Raw genomic sequence first — 25,099 nt, forward strand, 5'->3', positions numbered from 1 at the left:
ATCAGCATCCAGGCAAACCCGACCAGATAAAAATAATGGATAGACACTGCTACAAAAATACAGGCTCCCTGTGAAAGAACGATAGTATTAGAGAATCAGTTCAAGTCTTTCACATTAGTTAAAAACAACAACAACAACAAAAGCAAAACAAACAAACAAAAGAATCAAAGCAAAACAAGCTGAGAGCCAAAGAGACAACCTAACTAACTAACAAACTAAAAAACAATTATAACTCCCAATCCAACTCCTATCAAAATTGACTTTTGTACACAAATAACTTTGTAGAGCTATTAAACTAAGAAACGACTGACTTTTGTTCTTCAGCTTTTTCGAACGTGAAAGGTTGATCCCTGCCGAACCTCTTCGTAAGTTTCAGAACATACGTATCAGATGGTGATTAGTTCTCTAAATGAAGCTACCTGCTTTGATGTAGCATCAATTCCTGCGAGGAAAATGATTTGTGCCACGGCTATGGCTATGACTAGATTGAGTCTTATCTGACACTGCTCCTGCTTGAGGTTCCTGTTGTGAAATTCAAGACAAAGAACATTAATTAACACGGAAGAGCCAGAGAAATGAACTGCTTTATTGGTGGTATGACTATGCTACGGAGGGGTTACTTACATCAAAACCAGATAGGTGAGAACAGTTAAAGTCTCGCCCACTAGCGACAGCCCGCAGCCAATATAAGTGATGACTTCCAAGGCCACCTGATGTCTGTCAGGAATCTAGGTGAGGAAAAAGAGGTAGGCCAGACCATATGTGATTTAAAAACAAATAAATAATATATTAACCATTTAAATAAATAAATAAATAAATTATTTAATGAATAAATAAATAAATAAATAAATTAATTAATTAATTAAACTGAATATACTGACCAAGATCCGGGCCGTACGAAATGATGTAAGCCATCTCAGTAGGTTAGATGATGATTAAAATGGCCTTTCTTGATGAGAACTTACGCTGTTAGTTTGTTCGAGTTCCATTTACAGAAAGAAAAAAAACAAACCAAAAAAGAAAAAAAGGGTGACACCATAATTTGCAAATATAGAAGGGTTTACTCACTTTTGTTTCTCCCACTTGCAAAAGAACGGCGAAGTTCGTGACATGATTACAACTACACACAACTTTAGCGTTAGTTTAGTTGACTAACGTGCATCCCCTGTTTGACCAGGAACCGTTGAATCGACTCCTGCACAAGAAACATGCAAATAAATGATTAATAGGTAGATTTTAAGATTTTGGACCTGGATAAATCAGGATGATCATTTATTTAACTTAAACATATACATAGATTAGAACCAAAAATTAGCTGGTGTGGATATTAAAATGTACCTGATGTCAAAGTCCCAAAATACACAAATTGGTATATCATCAAGTTTAGAAGGCTTAAAGAAAGAAAACGAAAACAGACTCAATAGAGGGAATGCGAAAGGGCTAAATTAGTATAGCCTAGTTTGTATGGACTTAGGGAGTTTTAAGGCCGATACACACGAGGGGTTTTGCTTCTGGACTTTGTTCCAGGGCCACACTCCGTGAGCAAAGCTCCTCCGTGTGTATCAACGATTTCATGGGCGTAATTCATTTTCGGGAGCGGAATTTCCACCCTGCAACATTCTCCACTACATTAAACCGGGAGCATATTTGGGAACAAAGATCCCTGGGCAAATTGAACAAACTTGAAAACGCTCCCTTGTTTGTAGCATAATATGGAGCAAGCTCCCATACTGTGCACCCCACTGTGTACTAGTCGTGCAAATCGACCCTGGAGCAAAATCCCTCGTGTTTATCGGCCATCAAATTGCGGTCCTACACTATAAACGCAGCTTTCATTTCTCCTCTTTTGGAATGTTGCCACTTTTCCGATTCCAGCACTTATGCCAGATTCCAACAGCTAAGAATAACACAAAGGCTTTCGTCATAGAGCCGAAGTATTATATGTAGTCAATAGAAAACATAATAAAAGCATGTTACGAAAAATTGTGTACGTCAAGTTCTAGAGCAATCTAGAACCGGAAGTCATTCAGCCGTGACCAATTTGTATAAGAACATTCCAGAACATTCTGATCCTTATGTAATTACTCAGATTAGAAACTGTGTCAAACTACTTAATTCAGCTCCTAATAGAAATTTCTAGAACTTTAAGGCTCATGTATATTAGAGCGAGAGTTTCTTCTGTAAGCTTAGTGCTGTAAATTCGTGAAGTTACCTTACGGAAATAAATTAGTTTGTTGCTGTTACCAGCGATCCAGAGTTTCGTCTGGAAACAATCCTGCTCTACAACGATACTCGTAACATTGGGGGCCTGTCCGGGAGAGCAGAAATTTGTTTGCTGGACTACCGTAACCAGGAAAGCTACAGGACAAGCGTAGCAGAGTGGATTTGGTGATCTGTGTGACCCGATTTCGTGTAAAAGAAGGTTTCGCTGTTATCCTGTGTGGACATTTCCAGACTGCGTGTCATACACTGTTATCCTTTGTGGACATTTCTAAGCTGTGTGTCATATGATATGGAGAAGTTTGTTGAGTTAGGCAAAACGTTTGCCCTGGAAGGAGCTGAGTTGCTTGCATTTGTGGAGAAGCGTAGAGAGGAAGAACGAGAGAAGAAACGTAGAGAGGAGGAACGAGAGGAGAAACAGAGAGGAGGAACGAGAGGAAAAACGCAGAGAGGAAGAACGAGAGGAGAAACGCAGAGAGGAAGAACGAGATGAGAAACGCAGGAGAGAGGAAGAAGAAAAAGACGAGAGATTGAGGATAGAAGAAGAGGAGAAAGTGGAGAGACGTAGAAGGCAAGATGAGGAGTGGGAAGCGCGACGACAAGAGCGAGAAATAAGAAAACTGCAAATGGAGGCTGAGCTTCAGAGACAGAAAGTGGAAATCGGAGAAGCCCAGAGAAGAAATGAAACGTTTAGAGTTGGAACAGACCCATCAGTGGCCTGGTGCTCAAGCATCTAATAAAGAGGACAGAGCGAAAGCTCCTAAACATCCTTCTTTCGTAGATGGAAAAGATGACTTGGATGCTTATCTTCAGCGATTTGAGAGATTTGCAACTACCGCAAAATGGAACAAAGCTGGATGGGCAACCAAGCTGAGTGCTTTACCCTCGGGTCGAGCGCTAGATCTTTACTCCCGCCTTTCAGAAGAAGCAGCCTCAGATTATGGCAAGATGAAGATAACTCTTATGAAAAGGTATGATCTTACAGAGGATGGTTATAGGCGTACATTTAGGGTCTCAACGCCTGAGACTGACAAGAGTCCAGACCAGTTTATAGTTCGATTGTCAACTTACCTGATTCGGTGGCTCGAATTATCGAAAACGGAGAAGACATATGAAGGACTAAAAGATTTGATCGTTAAAGAACATTTCATTAATTCATGCCCTAAGGAACTTACTGTTCACTAGCGTGAACGAGCACCTGAAACCCTAGAGGAGATGGCGAGAATTGCTGACCAGTACTTACAGGCGCAGGGAAAGCATGTGTTTTGTCCCGCACGGAACAAGCCGCCTACCCAACCGGAGAAGGAAGACAATAAGAAGCCACCAAGTGATACGTCACCACTGTACTGTTTCAGGTGTAATGGTCGAGGACATAGGTCTGCTAACTCTCCGACCAGGAAATGCCATTTGTGTGGCAGGCACGGCCATGAAGCAAGAAACTGTAAATCCAGTGTGCCAAGGTCAGGAGGACAGATCAAAAATGGTAACCCTGTGCGCCGAAATCAGGTTGGCGCTGGATGTTTAGTGCAATCTTCATCACCACAAGCTACAACAGAAGATATCCAGGCATGCATTGAGGGTGGGCAACTCCTCTTAGCCTGTGGAAAGAAAATTCCTTTACTAAGTAGTGCCTGTGTTCAGCCCTTATCTGGAGCGAGGAGTAAAATGCCAGTGGTTACAGGGAAGATAGGCGACAAGACTGTCGATGTGCTAAGAGACACTGGTTGTAGTGGTATTGTAGTGTAAAAAGAGCTCGTTTCGGAAGAACAGTACACAGGTGACTTTAACTGTATGTTGTTGATTGACAGTAATGTGAGGAAGGTACCAATTGCTCGGATCACAGTAGACACCCCTTACCTGTCTGGGGAAGTCGACGTGCAGTGCCTTCCTGATGCGATATATGACTTGATAATCGGTAATGTGCCAGGCGCCCGACCAGCAGACGACCCAGACCCCAACTGGCAAGAGGCACGTGCGGTCACAACCCGGAGTCAAGCTAGGAAGGACGGAAAGCATACAACGCTTAAAGTTGCAAGCAGTTCAAACAATGCAGTTGTAGATAGAAACAAGCTGGTAAGATTGCAGTGCGAAGATAAAAGCCTGGAGAAGTACTGGGAACGAAGAGACATTAAAGTAAAAGGAGAGCAGGAGGTGAGCTTTGAAGAAAAGGACGGTGTGTTGTACAGAAGTTACAAGCATCCCCATGTAAACGGCGGTAAACCGATTAGGCAAGTGATGGTACCAACGCCTTTGCGACATCAACTAATGGAATTAGCTCACGAATTTATTATGGGAGGCCATATGGGTGTCAAGAAAACCACTGACAAGATCCAGAAAGCATTCTACTGGCCAGGTGTTCAAGGTGACGTTTCTAGACACTGCAAGTCGTCTGACATTTGCCAGAAGACGGTAAATAAAGGATCGGTTCTCAAGGTGCCACTACAGAAGATGCCGCTAATCGACATGCCTTTCAAACGGGTAGCCATTGACCTTATTGGCCCGATAGGTCCACCTAGTGAAGCAGGTCATCGATACATCCTCACACTCGAGGACTATGCTACGCGTTACCCCGAAGCGGTTCCTCCGAAGAATATTGTATGTTCAGCCGCCTAGGAATTTCAGAAGAGATTCTAAGTGACTTGGGCACACAGTTTGTGTCTGACTGCATGAAAGAAGTTGCATGCCTTTTGAGTATTAAGCAGTTAACGACCACCCCCTACCACCCTATGTGTAATGGAATGAAGGAGAAGTTCAACGGAACTCTGAAGATCACAGTAAAGAGATTGTGCAGTGAGCAACCAAGACTGTGGCATCGCTACATCAACCCACTCCTGTTTGCCTACCGTGAAGTTTCCCAGGAATCTACAGGGTTCTCCCCATTCGAACTTCTTTACGGGAGAGCTGTAAGAGGTCCCATGTTCATTCTCAAAGAGCTGTGGACAAAAGAAGTAGAGGCTCCGGATGTGAAGAACAGCTACCAGTATGTCTTTGAGTTACGAGAAAAGCTGGAGGACACCTTGAAAATTGCCCATGAAGAGTTTCAGAAAGCCCAACAGAAAGTAAAACACTACTATGACCGCAAGATCAAAGTGAGAAAGTTTCAGTCAGGAGATAAGTTCTTGTGTTGCTGCCGACTGATCATAACAAGTTGCTGATGCAGTGGAAAGGTCCCTACGAAGTTAGCGCTGTAGTAGGTATCAACGATTACAACGTGAGAGTAAAAAACAAGCTGAAGGTCTACCATGCTAACCTCTTAAAGGCGTACAACGAGCGAGAAGAGGAACTTGGAGAGGCTGCAGCCGCAATCGCCGAGGGTCTGGTGACAAGCGTGTCCTGCAGTGGTGAGCCGAGTGAACTAGAACTGGATCCAGATGATGATGATACTGGCTTCCTAGAGATTGGTGGATATGTGGCGAAGGAATCCGTTGCAGATGTAAAGACTGGCCCAGGTCTTAACGAAACTGAGCGAGCAGAATTTCTAGATTTGGCGCAAGAGTTTTCAAGCCTGCTCACCGAGGCTCCCGGAACCACGAACCTTGTGCAGCATCACATCAACCTCACGTCCAATGAACCCGTCAGGTCTAAGCCGTACCCTGTTCCGAATAGTATGAGGGAATCTCTGAAGAAAGACATAGATGACATGATGAAAATGGGAGTTATCAGAGAGTCTAATTCTCCCTACGCCTCCCCAGTGGTGGTTGTAAAGAAAAAGGATGGTAGCAACAGAGCGTGCGTGGACTACCGAAAGCTCAACAAGCTAACCGTCTTCGATCGCGAGCCCATGCCAGCAACTGTTGACTTGTTTCAGAAGTTGAATGGAGACAAGTTCTTTTCGAAGATCGATGTGAGCAAAGGATACTGGCAAGTTACAATACCGGAAGTAGATATCCCGAAGACGGCCTTTGTTACCCCAGATGGTTCGTATGAGTTCCTGAAGATGCCTTTCGGCATGGTGAATTCTGCGGTTACTCTGAAGATTGGAATGAAGAAATTGCTCAAAGGTATGAAGAATGTCGAGTTTTACCGGGATGATATCCTGGTCCACACCCGTACATGGGAGGAGCACCTTAAGATCCTCCGAGAGCTGTTAGGCGCCTAGCTCAAGCTGGCATGACGATTAGACTGAGCAAGTGTATCTTTGGTGTTGACAGCATTGATTTCCTCGGCCATAAATTGCAGCAGGGTTTAATTGGTCTCCATGAGGATAATGTCGCCAAAATCAGAAAAGCTCCAAGACCAACAACCAAGAAGCAGGTTCGTTCCTTTATAGGACTGGCAGGATATTACCGAGATTTCATCCCAAACTTCGCCGCTGTTGCGGCTCTCCTTTCTGACCTTACACGAAAGGGTCAACCAAGTAAAGTGGAGTGGGGTGACGCCCAGGAGAAAGCCTATCAAACCATCAAGATCCTTCTCACTAGTGATCCAATCTTGCGACTACCGGATCCTAAAAAGTCCTTTGTTCTAAGAACAGATGCTTCAGACTACGGGATCGGTGCAGTTCTGATGCAAGAGCATGGGGGCAAATTGTTTCCTATCTGTTACGCAAGTAAGAAGTTGAGTGATGCAGAGCTTAATTATTCTACGATAGAGAAAGAGTGCCTAGCAGTCGTGTGGGGTATCAAGAGACTCCATATGCATCTGTATGGTGTGCGTTTTGTACTACAGACCGATCACGAGCCTCGCAAGTATATGAACAGTGCAAAGTTCACTAATAACCGGTTGATGCGGTGGGCTATGTTCTTACAGTGCTACTATATGAAAGTGCAAGCTATTAAGGGATCAGATAACGTGGGAGCTGATTACCTAAGTCGTGTGCTGGAGGAAGCTTATTGCTGGAATAAGTGTATACTGACTATCCACATAGACGATTTTTCGTTGTTGTGCAAAAATTTAGTAAATTTCTTCTCAAAGAGGGGGTTATGTTACGAAAAATTGTCTAAGTCAAGTTCTAGAACAATCTAGAACCGGAAGTCATTCAGCCGTGATCAATTTGTATAAGAACATTCCAGAACATTCTGATCCTTAAGTAATTACTCAGATTAGAAACTGTGTCAAACTACTTAATTCAGCTCCTAATAGAAGTTTCTAGAACTTTAAGCCTCGTGTATATTAGAGCGAGAGTTTCTTCTGTAAGAAGAGATTGATTCAAATTTGAAGAAGCAGTAGTGCTGTAAATTCGTGAAGTTACCTTACGGAAATAAATTAAGTTTGTCGCTGTTACCAGCGATCCTGATTTTGTCTGGAAACAATCCTGCTCTACAAAGATACTCGTAACAAAGCAATACTTAACATGTCTTTTCACCTCTTCCAAAGTGAATGATATAGTAACGTTTTTTGGCAGCAAAGTAGACAAGTTAAGGAATATAGAACATGCGATGACTCGTGTTTGAAGTCTCGTGTTTGAAGTCTTCCTGATAAAAGAGAAAATATGTATATTAGCAAATAATGAAACAAACTTTGATTTTTTAATATTTACATCACGTTGGAGACTCAATAAACTAAACTTAAGATAATTTGCTCATAAATGTTTGATTTCTATACTTTCGAATACCTACCCATCAAGAAAGGACTGACTTTCATCTGGGAGTAACTCGTGCATGTCCTTATATAATATTCCATCCAGTTTCTATGGACGAGATATAACAAATTTTATGTCACGATTTCTCGTTCACAGAATAAGACGATCGTGCAGAGACTCATTGCTAATTATTAAAAACAACACGCACTGCGCGCTTAGTCCAACATTACAGTGTCTATAATCATTGTCAAGTATTCATTCAAGCTTTTGAAGGTAGGAAGGAATAAACAACACTTAAGTTCTCCATTGTCCTGTCTAAAGAGAAATGAAAAATATCCTTCTATAACGGTTTTATTTTTCTTCGGTATATATCCTAAACAAAGGGACACGCTCAGATCAACTTTTCGATTTCTTCACAATAAAAAAGTTATCGATTCTGATTGGTTCTCCGCGGGCGTTTTTGTCACGCGATAGACGCGTGATCTCGTGATCTCCAGTTACAGATATCCATTTCACTTTTTCGTAATTAGATATCCCTTTTTCGGAGACATAGATTTGGTTAAGAGTATGATTGATGACGATAGTGCTAAAGTTTCTGCATTGGTTGCAAAATCAAGCTGAGTATGTTCCAGGTTAGGGTAAGGACTTCGTTGTCTTAGTGGCATATTTCCTTTCAAAGATTTCAGGGCAAACTAAATTAAAGATCAATCTGCCTGCCTTCACTTCTACTCCACAAGCACACACGTGATCCACCATTCTTCATTTTACTCCTATGAAAGGGCCATGGAGCGGTTCATTTAATAATAAGCAAAGCTTTGCTCATATGATTTCGTACCTTGTTTTCTAAAGAGTTCTGCTGGTAGAAAGATCTTTTCACTTCCATCACCATGATGTTCTCTGCCGTCCTCAGAGGGAAACTATACGTCTTTTTCATGACCAACGCTTACACTTCGAACCTCCATCACTGTAAACATCAGTAAATGCTATAAATTGACTGAAAAGAAAAGTTGTGAAAATATCGCAGACATCATGTTTACGGGCCAATTCAGAAAACTCAGAAACTGTCTGGGGTGGGTGAAGCCTCCAGTAAATAATCACTGGAAGAGACAAGGCTCGGACAAAACTCCTTTCTCAAAATGTAAACGTTTTTTTGTTGATAGGTCACTTTATAAATATATCATCATTCGATTTTTCTGAGCTCTGGACATACCATAAGGAATTAACACTTTTATACAGCCTTCTAGCTTCGTCAGAAGGCCGGTTAGACAACCACCCATAATATTTAAGAATTGGTTCCTGCTTATAATTAGCGCGCGTATATCGAGTTATGGAGTTTGAAGAGCACGAAAGAAGCGCAAGAGTTGCTTGAGGCGCAGCCGAGAGCAACTCTAGCTTTTTCTAACAACTCTAGCTTCTTCTCAATGTGCGCACAGCATGAGCCACGGCCTTATGTGCAGACACGCAGGAAGAGGATTAAGTAAGTAAGTAAAGGCATGAACCAACTCTTTTATAACATGGTGATAACATAACGGGCACTAAAACATGTCTCATTTGTGATTGACTACAAAGTTCTCACAGTGACAAAGATGATTAGGATCCTAACACGCCACAATCATTTGAGCAACAGTTGAACGAAAACGGAAACGCTTAAACTTGGTTCCTAAAATTGTCAATGAAAAACTCGCTTCTTCGAATTAATTATAAAGAAAATGTAGGCAAACAAAGTCAAAACAAACAAATTCCAAATACTCAAGTAAACATATCTTTGCTTGGCAAAAGTAAAAGGCTCGAGTTTGGATTGATCAGAATAATCTTCACATTGCCAAAACTTAACACTATTATTTTGCAGCTAATTTGAAAATGCACACGCCATGTTATATACGCACGGCCTTGCGTATATTTAACAAATAGATTGAATGTTGCTGAGTGTCTGTTCAGTAATAGATCACAGATGACGTCAAAATCACCATCGTGTGCCACTTATTTGGTAAGATCAAAACTAGTGGCACACGAGGCGATAGCCGAGTGGGTCACTGATGTTCTTACCACATTTAAACATCTTCTGTGATCTATTACGGAACAGACGCACGGCAACATGGGGTCTATTTGTTTTATATAACAAAGAAACGACGAAAAAAGCTTTTTTTTTATTTTAAAATCTTTCAACGTAACTCGAAAGCCGGCCTTTGCCCACTTTGGCAAACGCGAAAAACGCCGTTTGACGTTATCTATTGTCTATACAAAATGAAGTAATCTCATTGATTGCTATGCGTAGCAAAGAATTGTTATTGGTCCAAACAAATCACGCCATTGTCAAACTTGAGTCGAAAATCGCTTCTCGTGGATTGAAAACTTACAGCGGAAGCAGAATTGAACTGCGAAATCTACAAATCTAAAGAAAATGTTGAGTCAGTTTTTATCATCAGAGCAGCCCTGTGAGCCGAAAAGCTGGGACGGTGTCTTGAATGTTGCAGGAAATGAAAATATACGCTAAGAAAACTTGCGCCTGCGGGCCATTCGACTCGAGTTTTGGATGAAAGGAGCGTTAGTGATGGTGGAAATTTGTGTTCTAGCTCTGTGGTTGGTGATTGTCAAATCAGTTTGATATAGTGTCGGAGACACCTTATAGCTGGGATACAGTCGACCGTAAGCTGTAGTGCGCTCTTCTCTTCTCGCTACTATGCTCTGAATCGGACTGGAACATTCGCGTCGGAAAACAAGGTTAAACTTAAGGTCATGTGTTTATTTAAACTGATGATGTTTTGATGTTTAATTCCTGGAATCAAACTGTGTCAACAATAATTTTAAGACTGAGAAAAGTTCAATTTTTTAAATAAATTGATGACATAAACGTTTTGCTTAGTGGTTTTGTTAAATTCGAAACGTTTAGCAATGTTTTCTTACCTTAAAGTAGTGTCAAGAACAATTTTGTTTTTGGTTTAGTCTCGCTCGACTGCCGACTGATACTGCTCAAGTATTTTTTTCAGTCATTTTTTAGAATCGAAACGACTTTTTCTTTCTTCTTCCAGACTCTCGCACCTGTCCAGTGCCTCGTCATGACTTTTTGTACCTTCTTAAAACTTTTCGCCATTTTAAACACAGAGGGAAGAACTTTGAACTGATGACGTCAATCGTGCGGCTGTCCTCTTATAGATAATAGGCGAGAACCAATAAAAACGCGAGAATAACTTGGGTTATTATACAATAAAGAATTGGTTTATGCTTAGTGTGCGTATATCGAGTTATGGATGCACGCGGTAAGTTTGGAGAGCACGGAAGAAGCGTAAGAGTTGCTGGAGGCGATAGCCGAGAGCAACTCTAGCTTCTTGAGTGCTCTCCAAACTTCCCGCGTGCATCCATAACTCGATATACGCACAGCTAAAAGCATGAACCAATTCTTTTATAACATGGCGACAACATATTGGGCGCTAAAACATGTTTTATTTGTGATTAACTACAAATTTCTCACAATGCACGGTGAAGGAAAACAAAGGTCATTAGGATCCTAACACGCCACAATCAGTTGAACGAAAACGTTTAACTTGGTTTCTAAAATTGTCAACGAAAAATTCGCTTCTTCGATTTAATTATAATAAAAATGTAGGCAGACAAAGACAAAAATACGCAATGAAAATCTTGACAAACAAAGTCAAAATACTCAAGTCTAAGTAAACATCTTAGCTCGGCAAAAGTCAAAACCTCGAAGTAGGTTTTGGATTGTTCAGAACAATGTTCACGTTTACGAAACCTAAACAAAAGCAACTCGCACTAAACTCGACGGAAATTTTGCAGCTGAAATGAAACTGCACACGTCATTTTATTGAGCACGGCCGTGCGTAGATAAAGATTTTGTTCATGATGGCTTAATAGGAATTAGGCAGGGCTAGGGCGCGCGCTATGTTATAATGTGATTTCGTCCATGATAGGAATTAGGTAGGAGTAGCGTGCGCGCTATGTTATAAATAGATTTAGCCAAGACTAAAAGCGGAGCTCCTTGGCAGGGTTGTTCAAAGCCCAATTAAGCTAACCCAGGATAAGCGAAAATTTTGATTTGAGTTTTTGTAACTTTACGGTGAAGTTTTCTGTTCATATTGTGGCCTTCTCTTTTGAGTTTGTATAACTTCAAACTACAGAAGACATAAAGAGTGAGAAACACGAAAAATTTATACTTCGGTTGATTTTTGAACCTGTGTTAGCTTCCAAACAACCCGGCCCTGATTAAAAAAAGTTAACCTGGCTTGAGTCCGCGATCTAATAGAAACTCAGTACGTGGTCAGCGGTCAACTTCAAAAAAAATTAACCTAAGCCCGCGATATGGCATGTGATACTGATCAACGGATACCCTGATTTGACAGGTGTCAGTTGACTATAACATTGATGTCCAATATCAAAGATGTACGCTGTAAACCAAGGCTGCTGCGCTGCATGACTTGGTATTGGCGGGAGTATGGTCGCCACGTTGCTCAAAGTCGTCGTTTTTCGCCGTCTTCGTAGAGCGCACGTGCCCGCGATCTATGCCGCTAGCCGTGTAGACCATGTAAAAAGAGTTGCATGGTTTTCTATTTGTATGCATGGCTGTGGTTCTGTTCCTATAGTTAAGTTGTTTCGCGCGGCGTAGCTCCCCTATAAAGGTCTTTATAAATGGTTGATGGGGTATTTAATTTAGCGTATAATTTCAAAGTTGGCTTAATCAATAACTCACCAAAGTGCTCTCCAGTGCTAGTTATGTTGGCATTCGAGGTTCCATTTGTGGTTAGATGTTCCATCGCGTATTTCATGGCAAATGCCTCAAGCTGCCGAGTGGCTACCAACAGATTTGGTCGCCGTTTCGTGATAGGAACTGTTATTGGAATGTGTAAGTAGCCTTGAAGTTTCATTCACGGCAATCTAAAAGCATAGAACCCACTATTAAGGTAGATTAAAAATCAGTTTAACCTAGTAGGCCATTAGACTAAGTTTGTCCCCGATTTAAATATCAGGGAGCTTAGCAATGGCGACGGTGACGGCAAGGACGACACCTAGTTAAACTTGAATTGAAATTTTACCTTCGAGTTTCGCAGTCACCTAGACCTGTTAACTGCGCCTATCGCTTTGATACCTTGGTTAATATGTAATTACCGAGTTCAGTTCCTGAAAGGAATACGGATAATAAGCCAGCGCTGAGATGCACTTTGTGTTGTTGTTATGAAAGTCCATATAGTTGCCATTTGAACTTTAATGAATGCACAGTTCTTCACAGGAATAGTTAATCAAGCTAAGCATTGGTGGTAGTTTTTTTTCCTTTGTTATTGAAACCACTCTGTTTTCGTTTAAATTTAGGTATAAATAGTTTATTCTGTTATTCTTTTTCTTTATGCGAATGTAACGATCGGAGATTGATTAACAGTTTTTTAACGTTGTAAAACATTACTTTGTCCAAAACGGGCGAAATTTGGTCATTTCGCATTGTTTGGTATTAAACATCTAGTATACCCGGATAAAGTACGCGCAAATTGTTCTGTTCGATAAATATTTTTTTGTATAAAGGTTCTCTTTGGCGATGCTGGAGTGGTTTTGCTGCAGCTCCCTTAAATTACGAATAGGAAAAGATATCACCCACCCCTAAATAACATGTTTATGCTTCACAGCGTTACCCCACGCCCTTGAATTCACTGAAACACATCATTACTTGGTGAAAAACCATTGTTTTTGACGTAATAAACCTTATCCGTGTTGCAATATCAGGGTTTGGAAAACAAAATGGTGTGACTGGTCAACAATACGACCGATGATGGAAACAATCCCGAAGGTTTTAGAGCGTATTAATAGTTTCTTACCTGCAGAGAATCTTCATCGTCAACATTGAGCTGCTTCAATTTGATGAGATAATCTGTAATCGTTTAATACCGAAAGAGAAGCACAACATCATCACGTTAGATATATTAAGTGTCTTTTGCATTTTTGCGTGGTGTTGCAGTCTATGCACTTATATACGATATATACTATCATGTGCCTACAGCACCAAGTCTAACAGGAAAACTGGTTTAAACAGGAAAATCGAAGACAGGAAAAAAAGTGCGATGGTTTTGGCCGAGTTTCCGTTGTATTGGAATATGTAGTAGAATTTGTTCTAAAGTTTGTTGGAAAGTGTAAAAGAGCAAACAAACAAACTAAAACGTCGTGTGCTTTTTATGTGCCCAGGGAAGACAAGAGGATAAATGCATTTCTGTTGTAATGGAAAAGGAAAGAAATCTATTTCTACCGACACATTGAGCGCGGAGAAATATATTTAAAGAATCTTTATTCAAAGCTATAGATTTAAGGGTTGTGAGCTGCCAAGGAAAAAAAAAACTATATATACACACATACTGCTACGATTGCACTCTTTAGGAAATATAAAAACACGATCACCTGTTCCTTTGCATTTGTTGGTAGTGTTGGTGAGATACTGAATATTGCTGTTACTTTTGTCATCAACGTTGTAGCCAATGCCGTGGGTTGCATTTGTGTTGACTTTGACTATGTTATTCTTCTTGATAAAACTACAAAGATTAAGATCGGTTTCTATCATGAATGGTCAAAGAAAATTGTGATGCAAACATGCAATACAAAAAAATTATCACTTTCTCTTTTCTCAGTGGTTAAATCATTAAGTCAATTTTAGGACATCGTGGATTCTCGGCTTGCTTCCGTACATTAGAGAATGGATGTCGAGAAACAAAGCGTGATTTATAAAAATTCTGTTTACCATTAACGCAAGCGTCACGTGTGATGTTTTAACCATGTACCTGTATGCTAACGATAACCGTCTACTTTCTAAAATCGTCAGCTGAACTACATTCTTACAGTTATCTTTTAATCTAGACTAGTCAAGAGTACTAACTGAGTGTGATAAGTTTGAGTTGTCAGATATCATTCGTCTTACAGTAAATCAACTCTTTACCTTCAGATCCTTCGCAAATATAAGCATGTTTTTCGCTGCAGTTTTCAATTTCCAGAAAATTGTCGCTAGTGATCAGGAACCAGTAAACTCCGATAGGGCCAGTATCTACTAATTTCGTGGCGTCGTTTACACGTACGACGCCGAACATCTTCGGTTTCGCTGAAAATGACGCTCCAGTATCACTCCATCTCCACCTTGCAGGCCGTGCTGTACGACTGAGAAAGTTAAACTTCTTTAGCATAATGTTATTTACACCTGCGTAACTGGCAGTTCTTTCCACGCCATGGCAAAATATTGCATGCTTAGCTGGATCACTGGATACCTACAAACAATAACCTCCATTCGGCGCGAAAATGTGCTCGGATATTTGCCTGCGGACGTTATATGTTCCGAGAAGGGTACCGTTTTCCGAGAGCGAGGCTCGAGGAAAACTTAGAGTTCCGAGGAACAGGTAATGTCCAAAGACAAATATCCGAGCATATTTTAAAAGTGAAACAGAGGCTATTGTGTTTATTATACTTCGAATATTTTTCAGTTTTCAACGCCCACAGTTTTGAAAATTGAGTAATTCGTTTTGCACGAGCAAAGGCGTAATTTTGGGGGTCGTCTTTGTATTGTAAATGTTATCTTTTCGGGGCGATTTAAGGGTGCGCCAACAATAACAATAACAATAACAATAACAATAACAATAACAATAACAATAACAATAACAATAACAATAACAATAACAATAACAATAACAATAACAATAACAATAACAATAACAATAACAATAACAATAACAATAACAATAACAATAACAATAACAATAACAATAACAATAACAATAACAATAACAATAACAATAACAATAACAATAACAATAACAATAACAATAACAATAACAATAACAATAACAATAACAATAACAATAACAATAACAATAACAATAACAATAACAATAACAATAACAATAACAATAACAATAACAATAACAATAACAATAACAATAACAATAACAATAACAATAACAATAACAATAACAATAACAATAACAATAACAATAACAATAACAATAACAATAACAATAACAATAACAATAACAATAACAATAACAATAACAATAACAATAACAATAACAATAACAATAACAATAACAATAACAATAACAATAACAATAACAATAACAATAACAATAACAATAACAATAACAATAACAATAACAATAACAATAACAATAACAATAACAATAACAATAACAATAACAATAACAATAACAATAACAATAACAATAACAATAACAATAACAATAACAACAGCAACGACAACGACAACGACAACGACAACGACAACGACAACGACAACGACAACGATAACGATAACGATAACAGTAATAATGACATGTTAGGAATCCAGTGTCACTGTGCAGTGCCTTTCCAAGGAATCCAGCGAATTGCACAAAGCTATACGATAAAACTTGTTTAGCATGTCTGGGTTATTATGGTTCGAAAACGCTTTGTAGCAAGCCACCAAAATTTGGTACTTTAAAAATATGAGGAAGTTGTGTAACTATTTATTATGCCAGGGGGCTACTCTTGCCCCCAGGAATATGTTTCTTTGTAAAAAATTGGCAATTTTGGGATCCCATATTTTAATGCCCGTATTTTAATGCCCATATTTTAATGCCTGGTACTCCACGCTGCCTGACAGACCTGCATGAAGAATGTAAAGCGACGCTTGGCATTATAACATCCACTCGACCATGGCGCGTATTTAATTTAAGTAAGAAAGCCATAAAGTGCTTCTATTTGGACTTATCATCTGAAGAAAGTTTTCGCACTTTAATTTATTGTATGTATATATCTACTCAAGTGCTTCTAAAGTGCGTCTATTCTATTTTATTTATTTCTATAGGATAACAGTAATAAAAATTTAAAATAGTGACATTGAATAGTCTTATGGCAAAGAAACGTGAATTGCCTTTTGCGGTAAGTAACCTTGAGATGTCCCTCAAAATAGCGAATTATACGACAGTCCGTAAAAGCATCTAGACAGACTTTTAAACGGATGTTCACGTATTTCCGTTATTTTATTGGGTAACCAGTCATTCATCGTTTCACTGGTCACCAGAAATTAGAAAACTCAACAGTTACTGGCGCTTTGTATAAATACGATTTATTTTTAGTCGTATAGTGTGATCGTCCGGGTGAGCGTAGTTCTGAAAAGAACTGTTGTTGGTGCCTGGCGTTTCGACAACCTGAGCGGAAGTCATCTTCAGAGTCAAGTGAATAGTGTTTGTCAGTCGATGACGTTATAAGTCTGGTCCGTTGAACGTGATTGGTCAGTATGGCCATGATGGTATTGGCTGAAAGACTCGTGTAAAGTTTGTCATCAGTCATTGGTGGGTTTCGATCCGTCTATTGTTAGTCAAATAGGTCGGTTTTTGGTCCGTGTATTGTTAAGTCGGTCTGTTAGAAGTCCGTTTGTCGGTTTCGTTTCCGTAATGGATAAGTCGTTTGTAAGGCGCTGGTAGTTGTTGACATCTGTTGAGAGGCGTTTGTTCTAAGTTAGTGTACCAGCTTTCCAGAGTCAGTCGTTGAAAATAGTTTGTACTGTAGGTTAAGCACTGAGCAGAGTCCCAGTCAATGTTGTGGTTTGTCAGTTGATGATGTACAGCAATGTGATTGTTGGCATCACCATTTCTCGTGGCTCGTTTGTGTTCAGTCAGTCTCGTGTTAAGGTTTCTGCCAGTCTCACCAATGTAGGAAGCCTGGCAGTCGGAGCATTTCATCTTGTAAACTGCTCCCTGTCTGTTGTTAGGTTCGTCTCTGTCTTTCACGTTGGTCAGTAAGTGTCGTAACGTAGTTGTAGGTTTGTGGGCTACACGGATGTTGTAGGGCTGCAGGATCCGTGAGATGGTCTCAGAAGTCCCCTTAATATAAGATATGGTCAATGTAGTAACAGGTGTTGGGTTCCTGTTCGTAGCGTCAGCTTCAGTAGGTCGGTAAATGTTTCGTCTAATAAAGTCAGCGTTGTAGTTGTTTTTGTGAAAAACACGTTTAAGGTATCTGTTTTCGTCACGTAAGCTGTCCGGTGTGTCACAAACTAGTTGCGCTCGTCTCGTCAAAGTCTTTATAGTCGTGGCTTTGTGTGAAGTCGGGTTGTAGGATGATTCGTCAAGTAATCTGTCGGTATGCGTCGGTTTTCTGTACACTGTCGTTCTTAATTCGTTGTTGTCGCGGCTTACCAAACAGTCTAGAAAAGTAAGTTTTCCATTTTCTTCGATTTCTTTAGTAAACCGGATGTCGGCATTCTGTTCGTTTAGGTGGTCCTGACAAAAGACGAACAACAAGCACTGAAACGATTGAAACACGACAACAACATTGTCATACTACCAGCCGACAAAGGACGTGTCATTGTTGTTATGGACAAGACTGTTGTTATGGACGTGTCATTGTTGTTATGGAAAAGACTGTTGTTATGGACGTGTCATTGTCGTTATGGACAAGACTGTTGTTATGGACGTGTCATTGTTGTTATGGACAAGACTGTTGTTATGGACAAGACTGACTACTTACTTACTATGCTGCGATTTATTTTGTTTGAACAAAGCAAACGATGAACGCAATGGAAAACGAAAGAAAAAAGAAAGAGCACGGTGCTGTTGTTGTTGTTTTTTTTACCCAGGCAGTTAGGCCTGGGTTTAAATTTCGGCTCTCTCTTTTTTTCGTCGTTCAGTCAGTCTTCACTATAACTTTTTGAGTTTGAAAAGGTTTGGTACTCCACACTGCTTGATAGACCTGCCTGAGGAATGTTTGACGATGCATGCGCTCGACATTACAACATCTACTCAACCATGTTACAATTGATGCTATAAAGATTGGCGTGTATTTAATTCAAGTAGAGATGCAATTAAATGACTTTACTTGGACTTAATATACGAACAAACATTTCCGCGATTTACCCTATTGTTTGCGTTATTAATGATAGATATCTACCTGACAGAGGGATCTCAATGAGACCTACCTAATTTGACTAACAATAGACGGATCGAAACTTACATATGTAGAAGAACCAACCAACGACTGTTGACAGACGTTAAGAGTCCTACAGCCAATACCATCAAAGCTAAACAGACCAATAAGTTTCAATGCATGGACTGGAATTAAAACACCGCGACTGACAAACGCGGTGCGCTTGACTCTGAAGATAATTTCCGCTCAGGCTGTCGAAACGTCAGTCACCAGCAACAGTTCTTTTCAAAACTTCCCTCGCCCAGAAGATTACACTATACGAATTGTGTTTTTCACGAACACTTGAATCTGCTGTTTTGCTTTAGCAAAACGCGAACAACAATAATACAAAAATTCATTCCTTTTATTGCTTTACCATCGGAGACTCGGAGCCAGGGGCTGTTAATTGGGGCTGGAGGAAGTAAACACCGCAAAAATTGAAGCGCAAGAGTTACTGTAAGTTTTCTCTGCGTCCATTTTTACGGGTTTATCTCGTCCTAGCTGAAGTCACTGCGCCTGGGTTTCAGAGGCTGATTTGTTTATACTTTTCAACCTTTGGTTTAGTGAAAGGCCCATTTTAATCAGTCTACATCAACAAGCTACTAGTTCGCCTGAAATGGACTCACTTATGGTACCTTCTCCGATGAAGTCTACTACTACTACTATTCTAAAAATTTAGTGTTTTCCACTATTTTGTGCAACATAAAGGAATACAAGCGTAAAAAAACCCAACCAAGTAAATAATCATAACTATAGAGATTTTTGCCAGTGAAATATTTTAAAACTGAAGGAAAATGCGACTTGTTTAGGCTTAAAAAGTTAAGGAATTAATTATTTTCATACACACCGTATAAAAATAACAAGATAGCTCCAACAATCAGCAGGTGGGTGATAAAAGTCTCCTTCATCATGATTCTGAAACAAAGCAATAAATGTGGAAATAAGAAAGAACGACAATTTTTATGCATGAGATGGGTCACGCCATGAATCTTTACCTGATGGACGCCTGCCTTTAGGCATGTTTAAAAACGGATACGTTCTTCTTCTAAATGGCAATCATGATACCAAAATTGTCGTACGTGGGAAAACTGCATCAGTTACCAGTGCAAACAATTCCTCTAAAATAGAGCTGAGAGGAAATTATTAAAAATGCGGCCTTAGAGTTTTCAGAGTAGATCCCCTGTTTCATCTTTCACTTTGGCGTAAGTAATTTAATCGTCGCTAAAGATCTATCTAAAAATTACAATGAAGAAGACTGACCACAAAGCCACTTCAGTCTCCACAGTCATACTGAACTTTTACACCTTTTTTTTTTCTTTTATATCAAGTAAATTGTATGAGTGAAAAAAAACAAAAGAATCATTTCTATTTCATCGTATTTTTTGTTTGGTTGATGTTAAATGTTTCATTTTCCATCTTGCAATAGGACGGGAAAAATAAGAACTTTTCATCTTTTGTTCAAACTATAAACCTGCACGTAATGAAGTGAAATTCTGCCTGAAAACGACCATAGTTTTACTCTTCTTTTGAACGAAATAGCCTACGAATTTGAAGGAGAGTTATCAGTACTTTCGTTTTCTGAAATAAAGTGGCAACTCGCAAGCAATTCTAGTTTGCCAGGAAATGAAGTTTTCAGGTTATCTGTTTATCTCAAAATTGACAATTTTGAGCAAACAATATTTTTCGGTATGTGCAGATGATTCTGTCTATTAATTACAGCTAGTTTATAACTGTCATCAGATTGTCACTCGGTTGTCGCTGTAATTAAACTAGCAAAAAGTCACGTGATATGAGCACAAAGTCGTTATTACAGGTTGTAATCAATTTTCGCACCGGATCTTTCAGGAGCAGCTCGTGGTTTTTGCTAACTGGGCAAAACGACGGGAGCAGGCACCAAATATAGCGGGAAAAGGCGTGAAAATCTTTCAGTTACGATGAAGCTGATGCGTTAGCGACAAAGCAAAGGCTTGTATTTTGAACAGGAGAAGCTGCTTACGGAGGTCGATGTAAACGAAATTGAAAATTAAACTACACTACACATTAACATACACACGCAGTGTTATCGTTTTTGGTTTGTTTTCACCTGTCCAAAATAATGGGTTTTCGTTTGAAAATAAACGCATACTCTCTGATACGTTTTTGCCTATCGCAAGCTCTAAAACGTCCGAAAACGCTGATGCATGGAAAGGACGGTATATGACGCTTCTTTTCGGCACCGTTTTGAAAAGCCTCCGTTTTCACCTTCCCACACTAGAAACGGAGCGGTTTTAAAATGATACTATTTTAGAAGGCCCCACTTTTGAAACCTTTTTTTTATCAGCGTTTTCGTTGGTTTTAGTGTGGACGATAGGCGAAAATGCATCAAAATACACGCGCTTTAGTGTCCTCGGGGTCTTAGAAAGTGCTGCAGGAAGCTGTTGCCAGCCACATCAGCTAATGGTTCTCTCCATAGTTCCACATAACATAAACTCACAATATCTTTCATAATTTATACAATAAATTTATACCGAGTCCAGTTCCACTATGCAGCGCCTATTTACTCGGCATGATAAATCCAGCACTTAGGTATATATTGTGTGTTTGAATTTAAAAAACATACTCGGAAAAGCCGATCTTTATGACATCTTTAAAAAGGTCCATTTCGGATATCAAATTGGATAAAAATCTCTCTCTAAGCTCTCCTGATTTATTAACAACTGTAATTCGCGAAAACATTCTCACGAAGTGTCAAATGTGATTAACGAACAATAGCGGGTTTGGCGATGACTCAACTCAAATTATAGCAAACTTATAAAAACCAAGAAAATGAAATGGAAAGGTTTGAAAAAAAAAACTATTAACATAACCATTTAAGGTTGCTCATTTCCATGGGAATACGTGATTTTTAATCAACGGCTTCTTCAACAAAGAATGAGGATGTGTGACGGAAAGGTGACGTTCTGTGATCAGTGCTAGGACTCAAAAGTACAAAACAAAATGTTGAATTTTGAGTTACTTGCTCGAATATTTTGCGCTTCAAAATTAAGAGTGCCCACAACTTTTAATACAGATATTTCCACCTTAGGCTTAGTACATTAGGCTGATGACCTCCATCACTCATGTATAGAGATACACTCAGTACCACTTTTGAAAACAATCTGTTTGTTTGGAGGCTCGGTCAGGGTAAAGGTAAGGAAAAAAAACTTCAATACTTTGGTTGTGTTTTTTTGATGAGCAAATAATTTTTAGTTGTGCGGAAACAGGAAAAAAAATATGCAGTAATTCTGTAAGAATTAGAATGTTTAATTAAATGTGCGAATTTTAAGTAAGCATAATGTAACCCCCATAGTTTGGAGTTTCAATTTTCGATTTTGTGTGGTTTTCGAGGTGCCTGCAAAATGAATTCCTCGAAAAATAAAGAAAGCAAATCTGCCGAAATATAGGCTCTGTTCGTTCATTGCATATATTGCTTGACTTTTGTAGAGAAAATGAAGACAATCCATTTTCCACGAAACTTTAAGTGGTCAGTGCTCACACGGACACGCTGTTAATCCCATTTTTTGCTTCACCCTCTAAGATCCAGGGCTAGTGAACCCTGCAAATATTGAAGCGACGAAAGTAACTGTAAAGTTTCATCGCTTCGATTTTTGCGGCGTTTACTTTCCCCCAACCCAACTAGCTGTCCCTGGGTCTCAGAGGATAATTTTTTTGCTTATTCTTTTCAACATTTGGTTCAGTGAAAGGCGCATATTAATTGAGATTAGCCAGCCACCAGCTCGCCTAAAATGGACTCATTTATTGTGTGTTCCCACATAAAGGAAAAGAAGCGTAATGGCTTGAGAATCACGTAATTTAACACTTATAGATATTGCTGCGAGTGAAATGTTTTAAAAGTAAAGGAAAATGTTCTATGTTAAGGCGTAAAAAGGTAAGGAATTATTATTTCCATACAAACCGTGTAAAAATTCCAAGATAGCACCAGTAATAAACAGGAGGTCGATGATTAAAGTCTCCTTCACTGTGATTCTGAAACAAAGCAATAAATGTGGATACATAGCAAAAAACATCATTTCCAGCTTAAAATTATACTTGAGATGAGTCATGTCATGAATCAGGTCAAATCAGTACCTGACAGACGCTTGCATTTGGTTATGCTTGAAAACGAATACGTTCTTCTTGTAAATGGCAATACCAGAATTGTTGTATGTCAGAAAACTGCATCAGTTGACGACGAATTAATAGGATTCGCAATTTAGCCAATGCAAACAACTTGTCTAAAATAGAACTGAGAGGAAATTATTAAAAATACAGCTTGACAGCTTTCAGAGTAAATCCTCTGTCATATCTTGTCACCTTGGCTCAATTCAATCCTCAATAAATTCTAAATATCTATGAAAAAATTGCAAAAACGGAAGACTGACTTTAAAACTTTCGAGTAATTTCCGGATCCACATTCATTCGGTACTTTTCTTCCGATCGACATAATGTAAAATGCATAGGAGTGAAAAAACAAACATGAAGCCAAGGCATGATGTTATATATGTGGATAAATTGACCTATAGTAGTCAAGGCACATTTGTTGATCCGATGGTGGTCTGTCATATGACATAACAGCCATTCATGTTGAGGAGTGTTATCCGTCCGGTAGTATAAAAGACTGGTCGCATTTACGCTATGTATTTTCGCTTAACACAAGTATAATGCTCAACAAGAAGTTTAACAATTTGCTGAAATCCTAACTGACCCAGAAGTCTGTTAGAAGCCTTTAAAATCCTCCTCTTAATCGAGGATTCTCATCAAGAACTCGTTTAAGCTCAGTTCTGTTTTGATCTGTTGTGTACCCGCCATTATTCCACAGATTGCGTTACCTTTGACAAATAAACATTCCAACGGGTAGGGGTAGGCTGGGTAGGAAGTGAAAATGTAACCGACATTAAAGCCATTTTACGCATGTCTGTGGCTAAACTAGTAACTGGCTTTCCCAGAAGGATTTGAACATGAGCTTCTGCTTGCAGGCATTTTCTAGGTTATTTTTGCAGGGTAGGTGGGTAGGTGGGAGGTCGTGTATTAAAAAAAAAAAAGAAAGAAAAAAAAAAGAAAACGATAGACAGTATCAGGTCAAAAGATTATGATCTGTGTATCTTGATCAGCTTTATCAGTTCATCAGCGAGGCCCTATTAGGGGTTTTTAGGATACTGGATATTTGGGTAAAAAATTAATAGGATACAAGAAAATTAGGGGGAAAATTGATGGGATAGAGCATGTTTAGAACAGATAAAGCGGGACAGTTGTGTCTTTCGCTGCCAGAAGTGCCATCAAATTTTGCAAAAGACAACAGACTGACGAATAGTGCGCAGGAAGTAATGGTAAGCGACGTTTTATTGAAACTCCTTACATTTTCTTAGCCGTTTCACTTTTGCATCAGAAAAGAAAATGCTCAGAAAATTACTGAAGGGCAGTTAAGGACGGTGCCTTCTTTTTTGTGGGCACACGGTCTGTGGATTACGCAAGGCATGGTTTAAACGCCAGGCGCGCGCTTGGGTTGGAACTAGTGACGTAATTAACTACCCTTCCAAGCGTGCGACTTAAAAAAAAACCCAGTCCTATTGTGGCCGAAACAAATTTCGCACTAAAATTACGAGCCTGTACTAAAACCGGGATTACCAGAAAAGCAGCATATCGCTAAGCACTAACTGGGAACGGCCTCCAGCTGAAAAACTAGCTTTTATCGTATCCGTAGAAAAAATCATACTGAAATTCAACTATAGATGGAATAATGCCCGCGCAAAACAACTGCGAGAGACGTCAATGTTTAACTTACTTGGGAAGTAACAGGAAAAAATGTAACGGACACCGACAAAGTTTTCGAAAGGGTGAAACAACTCATTTAACTTTTGAAAAAGGGGTGATTACAGCTACATTTTATTGTATGAATTGGAAGTGGCAAGCCTATTCAACAATTTCATTAGTTTTTGGCTGTGAGGAAAAGTTATGTAGACTGTATTTTGGCTAAGTCAGAGGAGTGCTGTCCAGGGACGCTCAAAGCGCTGTTGCGACGATTCTGTTATTAAATACATATCAAAAGTGGTTTTCATGTTACCACTTACCACGCAGTTTAAAGATGTTTTTTTTAATGTTTAGTTTTCTGAACCTTAAGAGAACCTATGAAGAAATATCTTTACCTTTTTTTCAGAAAAATGCTACCGTCAGCAGTAGCTAATCATCTCGGAAAAATTAATGACTACCCCCAGTTTTCTTTGTGGATTCTAATAACCCTGGCTAAGATCTACTTTTTCCACGTTTTCTTAATATCGCGGAAACACGTTTGTATTTTGTAGGCACCATTCGTTATGAGTCTGAGGCACCCCACAGCCGCTAATGTCGTTCGGTTCTGTGATGGAGCACAGCTGCATGTCTGCACAAGACTAGTTTTCAACCCTATGCAGGGCGCTTTAAAATACCCGC

General features: G+C 39.4%; 2 pseudogenes; one reads left to right on the forward strand and one right to left on the reverse strand.

Annotated features, from left to right (window-relative positions):
* LOC145495110 (adhesion G-protein coupled receptor G2-like) lies at positions 1-22,821 on the reverse strand (annotated as a pseudogene).
* On the forward strand, positions 2,206-3,046 carry LOC145495113 (uncharacterized; annotated as a pseudogene).
* Positions 22,822-25,099: the final 2,278 nt, after the last annotated feature.

This window comes from Orbicella franksi, chromosome 8 (assembly GCF_964199315.1).
Source record: "Orbicella franksi chromosome 8, jaOrbFran1.1, whole genome shotgun sequence".
Lineage (NCBI taxonomy): Eukaryota > Metazoa > Cnidaria > Anthozoa > Scleractinia > Merulinidae > Orbicella > Orbicella franksi.